The following is a 15,303-nucleotide window of genomic DNA, read 5'->3' as shown; positions in this document are numbered from 1 at the left end:
GGGGTGTATATATTTAGGATAGTTAGCTCTTCTTGTTGGATTGATCCTTTTACCATTATGTAGTGTCCTTCTTTGTCTCTTTTGATCATTGTTGGTTTGAAGTCCATTTTATCAGAGATTAGGATTGCAACTCCTGCTTTTTTATGTTCTCCATTTGCTTGGTAAATCTTCTTCCATCCCTTTATTTTGAGTCTATATGTGTCTTTGTATGTGAGATGGGTTTCCTGAATATAGCACACTGATGGGTCTTGACTTTTTATCCAATTTGCCAGTCTGTGTCTTTTGATTGGGGTGTTTACATTGGGGAATTTACATTGAATGTAAATTTAATGTTAATATTGTTATCTGTGAATTTCATCCTGCCATTTTTTTACTGGCTGGTTTTATTTCCCATTAGTTTATTCATTTTATTCATTGCATTTTTGGTCTTTGCCAAATTGTTTGCTTTTGCAGTGACTGGTACTTGTTCCTTTCTGTGCTTAGTGTTTCTTCAGGAGCTCTTGTAGGGCACGTCTGGTGGTGATGCAATCTCTCAGTAATTGCTTGTCCATAAAGGATTTTATTTCTCCTTCACTTATGAAGCTTAGTTTGGCTGTATATGAGATTCTGGGTTGAAGGTTCTTTTCTTTAAGGATGCTGAATGTTGGCCCCTACTCTCTTCTGGCTTGTAGGGTTTCTGCTGGTAAATCCTCTGTGAGTCTGATGGGCTTCCCTCTGTGAGTGACCTGACCTTTCTCTCTGGCTGCCCTTAGCATTTTTTCCTTCACTTCAGCCTTGGTGAATCTGATGATCATGCGCCTTGGGGTTGCTCTTCTTGAGGAATATCTTTGTAGACTTCTTTGTATTTCTTGAATTTGAGTGTTGGACTGCCTTGCTAGGCTTGGGAAGTTCTCCTGGATAATATCCTGGAGTGTGTTTTCCAGCTTGGATTCATTCTCCCTATCATATTCAGGTACACCAATCAAGTGTAGATTAGGTCTTTTCACATAATCCCATGTATCTTGGAGGCTTTGTTAATTTCTTTTCACTCTTTTTTCTCGTCTTGCCTTCTCTTTTTATTTCACTGAGTTGATCTTCAATCTCTGATATCCTTTCTTCTCCTTGATCGATTCGGCTATTAAAACTTGTGTTTGCTTCAGGTAGTTCTTGTGCTGTGTTTTTCAACTCCATCAAGTCGTTTATGTTCTTCTCTAAGCTGGTTATTCTAGTTAGCATTTCGTCTAACCTTTTTTCAAGATTTTTGGTTTCTTTGCATTGAGTTAAAACTTACTCCTTTAGCTCAGAAAACTTTGTTATTATCCACCTTCTGAAGACTGTTTCTGTCAATTTGTCTCACTCCTTCTTGGTCATGTTGTGTTCCCATGTTGTTGAGGAGTTGTGATCCCTTGAAGGAGAAGAGGTGTTCTGGTCTTTGATGGTTTTGTCTTTATTGCGCTGTTTTTTTCCCCATCTTTGTGGATTTACCAGGCTGTGGTGTCAGGGAGCTGCTTGATAAGGTCACTTGTCTGCCTGTGGAGGCTCTACTGGGTTTCTAGGGACTCCTTCAGGTTACTAGGGAAGCTTCCTGTGTCTTTTTTGTTTACTTTGGGGATTTAGGCCCGCCTCTTTCGCTGACCTGGAGGCTCTTCCGGGTGGTCAAGAATGCAGTCCTGTTGCTACGTAGGCTTCCTGTGTTTTTTGTTAAAACATGTAGCCCAGTCCCACCCCTCTAATGGTGGGTTGTTCCCTTCCTCTGCTGGGTTGGATTATTCAAGGTTCAGCTCAGACTGTGGCACTGGCTGTGCAACCTGCTAGAGTCAGAGCTTCAGAGTCAAACCCCCCTGGGGTTTGTAGGGGAGGTAGGGACCCACTCAGTCGCAGCTGGCCATCTTCCCCTTTCAGCTTCCTCTCTCTCCAGTCATGGGGTAGGGGCCCACCCAGCTGCTCTGTCTGTCCTCCTGCTGACAGCTCCCCATCTCTCTGGGTGGCGGGGAGGGGGCGATAGCTCAGTCCACAGGCTCTCCCGGCCACCTTTTGAGCTTATGCCCCTGTTTAGAAGTCTGTGTGCCAATCTGGGACACCATCCTGGATTATTATTCAACTCCGCATTTGTAATTCCCAGCGCTTGACTGGCAAAAATCCCCTGTTCTGTGTATTGCTGAGGCTTTGGGGGAAGCACTGTATCTGGACCAGAGTGCCAGAAGGGGAGCCTCTGACTCGCTGGTCAGATGTACTTTCTGGGTGAAAGTGTACCCCTCCCTGCCTCAGTCGCCCGGCATGGGTTTTGCTCACCGTGGGACCAGACCTGTTGAAATGCACCTGGTACCTCGGTTGGAGCTAGGAGATCTCTGGATTTCTGTGTCTCTCTTGCTGGGTGTTGTGCGCCAGAGTTGTGTCTATTCGGCCATCTTGGAGAGTCCCAGTTCTGTAAATTTTAAGACCTTTATCAGTTCTGTAAATTTTGAGACCATTATTAGTTCTGTAAATTTTGAGACTTTATTTTGGACCTCAAAAGTCAAGACTTTGATCAGTTGTTTTCTGTGCCATTTTTAAATGCTCTTTTAAGCTACTGCTTGCTCCTGACAAAATAGAAATGCAAGAAAAACAATCTTGATTAATATCACATACATTTTTTCCTACAAATGCTTCCTAGTTATAAGAATCAGATTATCTGAATTACAAACGTAATAACAGATAAGATAAAATACTAGGTGATTTGTGCAATCCAAAAGTTTCCATATTTGGAACATATGATATTAGATATACATATATTGATGATTAGAAGTTCTGCGTGGATGTACAAATATTGGAAGACTGTGACTTTAAAGGTATGACAAATGATTAACTGTTGACTGGCCTTGTAATTAGGAATTTCTGAAGTGAATAAATTGAAAAAGGCCATTTCATGTACAGTAAACTGCACAGTGAAAGAAGCCATGTGAATTTAAAGGACTTGTAAATGTGTGTGAGTGAGAGAGAAAGGGATGGAGACAGAGAGGAACTTTAGAGAGTGATCAATTAATGAGATTAGAGTGGTAAACAAAACTAAGACATTTGGAGAGACTTATTCATCATACTAGAGACATAAGGAGTGCCTAAAGAGGTTTTAACTCTAATCATATTTGCTAGGCAATGTTATGGAGGTGAGCTACCTTGGAGATGAGGAGTTTCCATCTTGCAGAAGATAACTAAATCCAGGCAAGAATGAGGACAGCTTCATGAGCATTTAGAATAGAACAGACTGGACTTGGTTACTAACTGGTAGTGGGGGCTGAAGGAGAGGAGGGAATCTCAGGTGACTTCTAGGGTTCTCACTAAGGTGACTTGGTGATATCATTTATTTAGCAAATACTTATACATTAAGTGAGTTTTACACTATTTTTCAGGCTCTGTGATAGGTTCTGAGCACACACAGGTAATCGATAGTTTAGTGTAAGAGACAGACAAGTAAAGATCCAATTACATTACAGTTGAGAAGTGGTGCCATTCATTCTGATAAAGAATACAGGAGAGAAAGAAAGCAGAGATGGCAGGTGAGGGGAAAAAATGCACTCAGCTCTGGACATAAAAAACATTAAAAGAACATTAGGACTACTAGTGGGAATCAGGGCTTATACTGAGAGGCAGTGATGGCTGGAGGAACAGGAATCAGCCTTAGGATCAGAAAGACTTGGGCTTGAATTGCTGCCTGGCTCCATCACTTATTAGATTTGTAACTTTGCTACTCTGGACAAGAGATGCTAGCAAACAGGAGATGCTCTGATGATTTCTAATTGTTTTCTTGTTATTTGAATGATTATTCATTTCAGTGTTATCTGAGGAGTTTCCCTGTCTTTGTGTGATGACAGTAATCTCTTTTAAAATTAAACCTTTATGATTTTTTTCTTAAAATTTACATATCAACACTGCTTGAATATTGCATAGAAATAATTTTCTAACTGGCATATCTTTAAGATGATGACTACAACCATCTTCATGATACCGTTTGAATGATGAAAATAGCTATTTCAAGATTTATCAAGAAAGTCAGTATTAGCCATCCAAGTATCCCCTCAATGTCAGAGGCTACACTCTGTGCATGTGATTGAAAAAACCAGGTACAATTAAAGCAAAAATCTCATTTGATTTATGGGAAAGGGTGACTTTTGGAGTCAGAAAGTTTACTTTTAGTCTCAGCTTGGTTTCTTAGTTCTTTGAATTTGTACAAGTTTTTAATCTCTCTGAATCTGTTTTCTCATGATTAAAAAAATGTAGTTAATAATAACTTCTTTACACAATTATTGTGAGACTTAAATGGGATAAGAAAAGCAAAATGACTATTCACAGTGCCTGGTACCTATTAGCTTCCAAGTTTTTTCCTGTACATGAAACCTCAGACTCTTATTTTTCTTCTCTCTCACCTTTCAAAGAATAAGCATGTATAACACTTTTCACCAAACTTTTAAGCTAATAATAGCATTAATTTGTGGCAACTCTAGATAGAAACTGCCAAACTGAGACATAAAAACTATGCTAGCACATGCACTCTAATTTTAGATTGAGTTGCTTGAGATGAAACTTGCATGTGAATCACCAAGGGGCCAGGGTGCTATCAGACAGCATTACAGCATAAAACAGACTATATTTATCTTAGCTATCCTTTATCATTCTTCTCACCATAAGAGGCCTGTGAGAACTCAGTTACAAGTGCTGCCAGGGAAACACATCAGGTGTCTAATAATATAGCAAAATGCATTATTAGAAGCAGCAAGATGAGCTGTAATCCTGTCAAGCAGTCAAATTACCAAGTAGATTTTCCCACCTCTTTCTTTACACGATTCCTTTTAAAGTATAAATTTCAAACTAAGTATGTTTCTGGATTTGACATGTTCCTTACTTGTATTGAAAAGTTTCCTTTCCTTATTAAGAATGAAAGTTCTCTAATGAAGGATGTTTACCATTACAAATGTTGCTTATCTACTATCATAACACTCTCTGCATTATTCTTATTTGTTCATTTATCTCTCCCCTTTTCTAATGTCTAAGCACATTGAGGGTTTGAACCATATTTTATTTGCCTACTGCATATAGCCTGCAACTAGCCCAATACATCATATCTATTAAGTATTTAATGAAATGTTAAGGAACCAATGAATAAATTTGAGCTTGATAAATTGATACACACTGGATCTGCGAATATTGTTTAACATCTAAGGCTGATACTCCTTTCAGTCTACTTTACTACATATTTCATTTTGTTTTCTCTTGTATCCTAACTATTGCTTTCATCCATTTTGGTTCTTACAAGCCATTACTTTCTAAAATGTGTTCTCTTTTAGTAACTTTCCTTTTAGGAGGACAGTTATCTACCAGGTACTGTGGTCTGGGCATGCACATCCATCAGTTTGCTGAACTCATGCAGCACCCCTGCGGGGCAGGTTCTGTTTTCACCCTGTTACCAGATTTTCATTTGTGTGCTTGAATCTTGGCACTCAGCCACAGGCCCATATAAATCAAAGTTCCTACTTGTTGGGTTTCATTACTCTCCTCCCCTATACAGGGACAAGAATGCCTTCATATTTGGAGTGTTTGGAGGCTCAAGTTAAATAATATGTACCAATATTCTTCATGAACTATGAGGACTTCATTGCTTTGGGGAGGCACTCTGTCCATAAACTGCTAAAATTTGAGAATGACTCTGGCCAAGTCCTTTTTATAAATGTATTTGTTTATACTTAGATAAATTATGTAAGCCCAAAGTGGCTAGTTCTTCATTTTAAGCAAGATCATAGGACAAGGCAATAGTGGTAGGTGCCAGATACTGGATAGTGTCTTCAGAAATTGGCAAATCCTGCTGCCTCTGTGGCTGGCAGATAAAAACCACATCAGATGAGTAAGATGCTGCTTGTTAAAATTAAATAAAATGAGCTCATGATTTTCTAGTTTATTTTCTCTAAATTCTTTGGCCATACATTCCAGATCCTTTCAGTACTTTTCTTTCACTTTTGGTGTTTCTAATGATATTTCTTGCTATTGCTCACATCTGTTCCTCCTCAAACTGAAGGTGGAGAAGCCAGTTGGTACTGCATACCCACAGCCCTGACCCTGGATCTTCTGCTTACTTTTTATCCAAGACAACAGTGACATGCTGGGATACTGCATAGTTTGGACCATGGCCTTCAACCTCTTGGCAGGTGGTGATTTGGCTCCTTTACCTTTGCCTCTTCTCTCTTTAATAAATGTGTAACCAAGTACCCAATATGTGCTTTTCACTTCCTGGCTTAAGCAACATATTTGCTAATTAAAGAGAAAGTGTTCCATTTGAGTACTGAAGCTTGGGCATCATCACATCAGTTTCCAGGTAATTCTTCCAAGACCTAAGCATCATTGATGTTTTAAAGTAATTTGTGTAAGTTTATTAGCAGCAGAAACTAGAGATAGGTATAAGAGCAAACATCCATATTAAATCAGTTTGTATAGGTGATGGCATTTTAAATTTGAACATATGGTTATTTATATTAGATCACTGTACATTTATCTTCCATTTACTGTGTTTGTGGAAGGCAGTACTTATAATAGTTGAGGTATTGGAATTATGAAATCTTTGGTTCTAGCCAAGGATCATTAAAGAAACTATTTATTCAAGTCTTTAGCCCATTTGGAAATCAGGCTATTAGGTTTTATTTGCTATTCAGCTGTAGGGGTTATATATATATATATACACACACATACATACACACACACACATACACACACACACACACACACACACACATATATATATATATATAAAATCAATCCCTTATGAGATATATGGTTTGTAAATATTTTCTATAATTCTCTAGGTTACCTTTTAACTCAGTTTATTATTTTCTTTGCAGAGATCAGTAGTTTTTTTTAGTTGAATTGTAAATATTATTAGAAGCTCACAATGAGAATTTAAGAGTCATTAATATTTTATGTTTTCTTCTAAGATTGGGTCATTTGAGTTTCCACTTTCTGTTGTGCACAGTTTCCTGATAAGATCTTGTCTATTTTGGCTTTTGCTACCTGTGCTTTCGGTGTCATATCCATAAAATAATTGTCAGGATCAATGTCATGAAGCTTTTCCCCTACATTTTCTTCTTGGGGTTTTACAGTTTTAAGCCTTACATTTAAGTCTTTAATCTATTTTGAGTTGATTTTTTCATTGGTATAAGATTAGGGTCCAATTTCATTATTTTGCATGTGAATATTCAGCTTTCCCATCATCACCATTTGTTGAAGGGATCATTCTTGCTCCATTGTGTGTCCTTGGTACCTTTGTCAGAGATCAGTTGACCATATATACATTGATTTCTTTCTGGGCTTTGTATTCTGTTCCATTGTTCTAGATGTCTGTTTAAATTCCAGTATGATACTCTGAAGAAGACATGCAAATTACCAGCAGGTGTATGGAAAGATGTTCAATGTTATCAAGCATCAAGGAAATACAAACCAAAACCACAATAAAATCACCTTACACCTGCTAGGATGGCTAATAAATACATAAACAATACAAGTGTTGTTGGGGATGTGAATAAATGAGAACCCTTGTATGTGTATACTGTTGGTGGGAATGCTTATACATGTATACTGTTGGTGGGAATACTTATACGTGTATACTGTTGGTGGGAATGCTTATACATGTATACTGTTGGTGGGAATACTTATACGTGTATACTGTTGGTAGGAATGGTTATACGTGTATACTGTTGGTGGGAATGCTTATACATGTATACTGTTGGTGGGAATACTTATACGTGTATACTGTTGGTGGGAATGCTTATACGTGTATACTGTTGGTGGGAATGCTTATACATGTATACTGTTGGTGGGAATGCCTATACGTGTATACTGTTGGTTGGAACACTTGTACCTATATACTGTTGGTCCTGCTGATATGAAAAAGAGTATGAAAGTTCCTTAAAAATTAAAAACAGAGGTATCATATGATTCAGCAACCTTACTTCTGGGCATTTATCCAAAAAAATTAAAATTAGGATCTCAAAGAGATAATAGCACTCCCACATTTTTGCAGCATTATTTACAAGAGCTAACGTGGAAACAACCTAAATGTCTATGTGGATAAATGGATAAAGGAAATGTGCTGTACACATACCATGGAATATTATTCATCTTTAATAAAAAAGAAAGTAGCTGGACATGGTGGCTCATGTCTATCATCCCAGCACTTTGGGAGGCTGAGGTGGGTGGTTCACTTGAGCTCAGGAGTTTGAGTCTGGGTGACATGGTGAAACCCCATCTCTACAAAAAGTACAAAAATTATCTGGGCATGGTGGTGCCTGCCTGTAGTTCCGGCTACTTGGGAGGCTGAGGTGAGTGCAAGGATCACTTGAGCCGGTGAAGTTGAGGCTGCAGTGAGCCGAGATTGCACCACTTCACTCTAGCCAGGGTGACAGAGTGAGTCTCTGTCTCAAAAAAAAAGAAGAAGACGAAGAAAGAAGGAAGAAAGAAGGAAGAAGAAAGAAGACATGTAATATTTGACATGAATGGATGAATCTCAAGGACATTATGCTAAGTGAAATAAGCCAGTCACAGAAGAAGAAGAAATACTGCATGATTATACTTATATGCTGTATCTAAAATAGTCAAACCTGTAGAAGCAAAGAATAGCAGAGTGGTTTCCAAAGGCTGTGGGGAGAGGGAAATGGGGAACAGCTAATTAATAGGTATAAAATTGCAGTTATGCAAAAAGAATAATTTCTAAAGATCTATCATACAACGTCATACCTATGGTTAACAATACTGTATTGTACATGTAAAAAAATCTGTTAAGAGTAGTGCTCATGTTAAGTAACACACACACATACACACACACACACACACACTCACACTGGTTAACTTCTCAAAGCATCAGATTCCTCCTTCTTGATCAGAGCTGTCAAGAAAAGAGGAGGATATGAACTACATAGAGAGGGCCCCTCTGACTTCTTTCTCCAGTGTGTCCTCATATACCTGCCACTCTCTATTCTTTTATTTTATTTTCGTTCTTTATAGCACTTATCATAATTGATGTGATTTTCTTTAGTTGAGTACCCCTTTTGTTACTGCAATTTACACTCCAAGAGGGCAAACATGTGCTTTGCTTGGCTTGTTGGTGAATCCCATCTCTGATAACCATGTCATCATGCAGTAGATGCTCAGTAACTATGTTGAATGAATGAATGAAACTTTGGATCAACGTTGATGAATACTTAGCTCAATACCTTCTACATAGTAAAATGTCATAAGTGATCATTATGATATCATGAGGAGGTTACAGTGAGAATTGAAGATTCATTAATCGATCATATTCTTTCCTAAGCTTTGATTGAGTCCTTTGGATTTCCACTTTCTGTTTTGCACAGTCTCCCTGTAAAATCTCATCTGGTTGTTGCCCTGGTCACACCAACAGTTCCCAGATCTGCATTTCTGGTCCCTACCTTCTCTCTGGAGTCCTCCTTATGGCATGTGGCACTTCACACTCAACATGCCCTCTGAATCCTGCTCATCACTCTGAGCTCCTTTGCTCAGTTTATGGCACCTGTTCTTACCCTGCTGCTTAAACGAAAAACTTTGGATCAATGTTGATCTCTCCCTCCTTGATGAACTCATAATTTATCTTTCAGAAATGTTTATCTTTTCCTCATTTTTCTAGCTCAGACTAGCATTGTCTCTCATTTGGGCTTTGGTGATAACTCATGATACAGCTAAATTATGTTGAACACAGAATCAGGACTTTATATGCACTTATATAAAGAAGCGTATGAGGTAAGTGTGATTAATGCTATTTTTATATATTATTTTACTGATGAAGAAAAAACAAGGTTCAGTGAGATTAAGCAGTTTTCTTAAATTCTCATAGCTGCTAAGTGTTAAAGCCAGGCTTTGAACTTAGATCTATTTGATTTCAAAGCCTCTATCTTCTAAATCTTTCTAATTGCTACAAGATTTTCCCTTCTCCAGCTCTTGTTCCAATTCACACTGCTTTCCCCTTTCCTCTGAGTGATGTCTTAATTATTCTTCAATATTCATCTCAAACATCACCTCTTCTCTTTCCAAATTCCACTGGGTAGAGAGGTAGATGCTTCTGCTGGGATTCCACAGCAGTCTTTACGCAGGTCTACCTTGACTACTGTTATTTTGTATTATAATTATCAGCTTACATGCCCTTGAGAGTAGAAACACCATCTAATTAATGTTTGTGTGTACAATATCTATACTCAGTAGGAGCTAGGTAGATTGTTATAAGGAATGCTTTTATAAATATTACTTCTTGAGGAATTTAATACTTGGTCTTTCATTTTTATAGAAATCTTTTTTTTCTACTACAATTTATAATTGTCAATTTAGAACACCTGATTTTTAAACAAAGCCTCATTTTGGTTTTCCACAGGCAGCATAGGGAGATTTTTATAAGCAGCCCCTTTCTATTTGTTCCCCAAGTCCTAGTCAGTACCTGATAACCTCTAGTTTCTCTGCTATCTTTGTTCACTGAGCCTTGATATTTTCCTGTGCTCCCTATGTTTCTGCATTCTATTTTTCCAGGTTTTGCTTTCTGCTAGGCAATGGCTAAAGTATTAGCACTAGTGTTTCACTTCTTATGGTGTAGATTTTGATGTAAGTTTTCACCTATGACACGTGGTGAACACTGCAGCCCTACATATGTTGAAGATATTTTTGGGCATTGGGGTCTTACTATTTTCTTCAAATTACAACCTTTTGTGTCTTTGAAGAAAGCTTTATATATCTCCTTTTCATGGTAATTCTTCTAAAATTCATAAAAAGTTTCTTGCAATTGATGAAATCATGGTGTGGCTGATGAATTATAAATAGGGAAGTGTTTATATCTGCCAAGATGCTTGAATTCTGAATTGTACAAATCTCTATGACTATCTTTTTTTTGGAGAAGATAAGATTTTATTTGTATGCAGGGATAATGAAGGCTTATCTTGTACATTTCCATAGTCTGGAAGTATATATCAAAAAAAATTTAAAAATCATAAATATATTCAGGTTCTCATCTTGGAAGTCAAAGAATATGATTTTAACTCAAAAATATTGAAGTACTAAGGATAAAACAAATATGTCAAAATGCACTAATATGAATGTAGGCTTGTAGCCATTTGATAACTATCATTTAAAATTGTTCTCATGAAATAAATAATTTTTTTTTGAGACAGAGTTTTGCTCTTGTGACCTAGGCTGGAGTGCAATGGTGTGATCTTGGCTCACTGCAACCTCTGCCTCCTGGGTTTAAGTGATTCTCCTGCCTCAGCCTCCCGAAGTAGCTAGGATTACAGGTACCCACCACCACACCCAGCTATTTTTTTTGTTATTTTTAGTTGAGACAGGGTTTCACCATGTTGGCGAGTCTGGTCTTGAACTCCTGACCTTAGGTGATTCACCTGCTTTGGCCTCCCAAAGTGCTGGGATGTGAACCACCATCAACCTGCCAAATTAAAATATTTAATAACTTAAAAAATCCCCTGAGAAAAATTAGCAATATTTATAGTATTATTAAGTTAAAATAATCTGAAACTATTTTAACTATTCATAAAATGAAACACATACTTCCATACAGTATTCTTTGACAGACAGCACTTAAGTGCAGATACGATTTAACTTCTCTAAGTCAAATACTTCACAAGAACTCTTATAATTAGGGGTAAATACAAAATATAATAAATAGATCATTATTTACCTCCTCATGAAAACTTTAATTTTTGGAGAACTTACTCTTCAAAATGAATCCAAGTTACAGGAAAGAAAATGATGAACACATTTATAATGGGATGTAACAAAACATGCATAGCACATGGCTTACACAATCACCTCATCTTACTTTATTTTATAGATAAGGATACTAAAGCCTACTGGTCCTAAAGGTACCAGAACATCAGGTAAGTGAACAGATGCTAATCCAATTGCTTTGTACCTCAATCCAAAGCTTTTTGTTTTATGACCCCACATGGCATCTTCTTTGCCCACCATGATGTGGAGGTGCTGAGAGAGCAGGGCAGAAAGACTGTATTTAGGAGGTAAAATCAGAATATTAAGCAAAACTGAAAACTCTAGACTTACTCTGTTTTGGAGTGCAAATATCCATCTATTAGAGGAGAAAAATAAGTAGTAAAGAATGCTAAATTATTTTGATATCATTTACTAGTTATGTCTGTATTAGGCTGATTTAGTATAATTTGAATGAGAAAGACCCAAGGGGCTCTGAAAGTGCTTGAAGCATGTATATTGTGGCCATGCATGCCGTTTTCATGCTACTGATAAATACATACCTGAGACTGGGCAATTTACAAAAGAAATAGGTTTATTGGACTTACTGTTCCACGTGGCTGGGGAGGCCTTACAATCATGGTGGAAGGTGGAAGGTGAAAGGCACGTCTCACATGGTGGCAGCAAGAGAGAGAATGAGAGCCAAGCGAAACAGGTTTCCCCTTATCAAACCATCAGATCTTGTGACACTTATTCACTACCAGGAGAAGAGTATAGGGGAAACCGCCTCCATGATTCAATTATCTTCCACCGGGTCCCTCCCAAGACACATGGGCATTATGGGAATACAATTCAAGATGAGATCTGGGTGGGGGCACAGAGCCAAACCCTATGTGTAACATTTCCTACTTGTCCATGTATTTAGGAGAGTGTGTGCGTGTGTGCATGTGTGTATACATATACATATTCACTGATGGATTGAGATAGGATAATTTGAAATATGGAAATATTTTTTTTTTTCTGGCTGATAGTGGCTAGATATCATCAAGTTTAGATATCTAAGACTTCAACCTGTATTTTTATACTGGTATTTTTAAGATAAAATAAATAAAACCAAGTGGCTTAGATAAAATTGGACTACTGTGGTAACATCTTCCACAACTAGCAGTTCACCTTAATTATATACTTTTTAATGAAAATATTCTCTTGTACAGCTAATTCTCTTTCTTGAAAATGAATCCCCCAATATTTATTGTGTGGAATATCACAAATAAAATTTCCCATTTTATTTGTGATATTCAAGAATGTCACAAGATCAAGAATAATGGTAGTTTACTTTCAATATGGACAACATGCTTATAATAATTCTTTGCTTCTTAGTAGGAATTCTAGTTAATATTCTTTTTCATATCATATAGATTTATAAGCATTTCAAATTAGTAATGACATTTCAGTTGAATTTGAGACCCAGGAAACATATTTCATAGTAGAACTAAATATCTTGAACAAAAATTTTCTACATTTAATTCTTTGGAAAAATAATTTTAAATATTTTAGGTATTCTTTTTTATCAAAGGTATAGAATATTTATCCATTTGTATAGAACATCTATCCTGTGCTATATGCTGAATAAAGTGAAACAGATGTGAGTTTTTTTCCTCTAAAAATATTCTGACAAATGCTAAGAATCTGCTAAGATAGTGATGCGAAAAGCAGTCTTTCTGCAATTGATGGAAGTAACTGAACATTTAGAAGCTCAGCTTTAAGAAATTATTTTGAAAAAAATTTGATAAGCACATTTATTCACATACTAATTCAACTCAACCTCCTGACTTTGGAAAAGAGGACCAAGAACTCTTGGTTAGAAAAGGAATTACAAGTTGTTAAAATAAAATCAAGAGAAAATTGAACATATTTGTTAATAATGAAAACAACCAATATTATCACTGTTTAAAGCCTGCTCTCCCTTCAACCAGCTAACCATACCGACTAACTTATACATTGTCCTGTCCCTATTTAGCTTGCATTGTTGCACTCTCCCATATCAACAGTATTTAGTAGAACTGATCTTTGTGCAGTCTATGCATTGGATAGAAGATTTGCTCAGTTGTTAAAATTCAGGCCATAATGATCTATTTTTTATATATGTGTTATCCTGAAATTTTATATGTTTTGCAAAATCCAGGAATTGTATTTTTAAAGTTGGCATTACTATGTTACAGAGTAAAGGAGATGTGACACCAGGTTTATTCGTTTCTCATTGGTGATGAACTGACTCATTTATTTACTCATTCACTCCTTCATTTGTCTATTTTTTTGAGTGTCATATGTTCCATGTCCTCTACCTAGCAGTGAGGATATAATGTAAAATAAGATATGGCTCTAGTCTTAAGAAATGTATATTCTTCTGTTACCCTTTGGCCTCCACAGCAGTGAACGGTATTACCTAGTGCTCCAAGAATCTTAATGATATCCTATTTTCTCCCATCCAGTGTAAATCATATACTTTCTAACACTTTATACATATTATTGCCAAAGTTTAAATACAGTGAAGTTTAAATACTGTAAAGAATATTAATATTTTATTCTTACAAAACTTCTACATCTTATAATGATAGGATAGTCTGTGAAGGCTTCTTTCAACAGCTTTATTGATATATCATTGATACGTAAAAATAGTATATATTTAAGATGTACAAGTTGATGTTTATATATATATATGGTGACATGACCATTGCAATCCAGTTAATTAACATATCTATCGCTCCACATAGTTACCATTTGTATGTGTGCATGTGTGTGTTAAGAAGATTTAAAATCTTTTAGTAAATTTCAAGTATACAATATGGTATAGTTGACTGTTGTCACCATGCTGTACATTAGATCTCCAGAACTTATTCAACCTGCATTACTGAAACTTTGTACCCCTTGACCAATGTATCTCCATTTCCCCGTCCCTCCAGCCCCTGGCAACCACCATCCTACTCTGCTTCCATGAGTTTGACTATTTTAGATCCCACATATAATTCAGATCATGGTGTCTTTCTGTGTCTTGCTTACTTGGCTTAAAAGATGTCTTCCAGCTCCATCCATAGTGGCACAAATGGCAGAATTTCCTTCTTTTTAAGGCTGAATAATAATCCATTGTGTAACTTTTTCTTTTCTTTATCCATTCAGCTGCTGAAGGACACATAGTTTGTGTCTAGATCTTGGCTGTTAATAATGCGGCAGTGAACACAGGGGTATAGATTTTTTTTGAGATGTTGTTTTCATTTTTGTTTTTGGATAAATACAAGGAAGTGGGATTACTGGATCATATGGTAGTTTAATTTTTTGAGGAACGTCTGTACTGATTTCTACAATTTTTGAGGGCTTTTCTTGGAGCTAAAACACCAGCTTCAGCAGTGAATGGCATGGGAAGGGCTAGGTTAAGGGAGCAAGTGGGAGCGCCAGAGATTGTTCCTGATTTACAAACATCTGAACACGTGATCTTAGAAGAGTGATTGTTGTGGCAAAGTTCTGCTTTGAATATATGTCATAGTATTACATTTACAAAATCAGAGGCAAGGCAAGAGAATATCACAAAAAAACCCT

General features: G+C 36.8%; 1 long non-coding RNA gene across 1 annotated transcript in view; it reads left to right on the top strand.

The window, feature by feature from the left end:
* The first annotated feature begins 6,267 nt into the window (after positions 1 to 6,267).
* Positions 6,268 to 15,303, top strand: part of LOC135272306 (uncharacterized) — a 191,933-nt gene continuing 182,897 nt past the window's right edge. Inside the window, exon 1 of the long non-coding RNA XR_010340420.1 lies at positions 6,268 to 6,319. This is a non-coding gene — a long non-coding RNA (uncharacterized LOC135272306). The remainder of the gene's footprint in view (positions 6,320 to 15,303) is intronic.

Source organism: Aotus nancymaae, unplaced genomic scaffold (genome assembly GCF_030222135.1).
Source record: "Aotus nancymaae isolate 86718 unplaced genomic scaffold, 86718_ANA_hifiasm-v0.15.2.pri h1tg000108l, whole genome shotgun sequence".
NCBI lineage: Eukaryota > Metazoa > Chordata > Mammalia > Primates > Aotidae > Aotus > Aotus nancymaae.
Note: the sequence above shows the minus strand (reverse complement) of the source record. Positions and strands in the feature narration are given on the sequence as shown.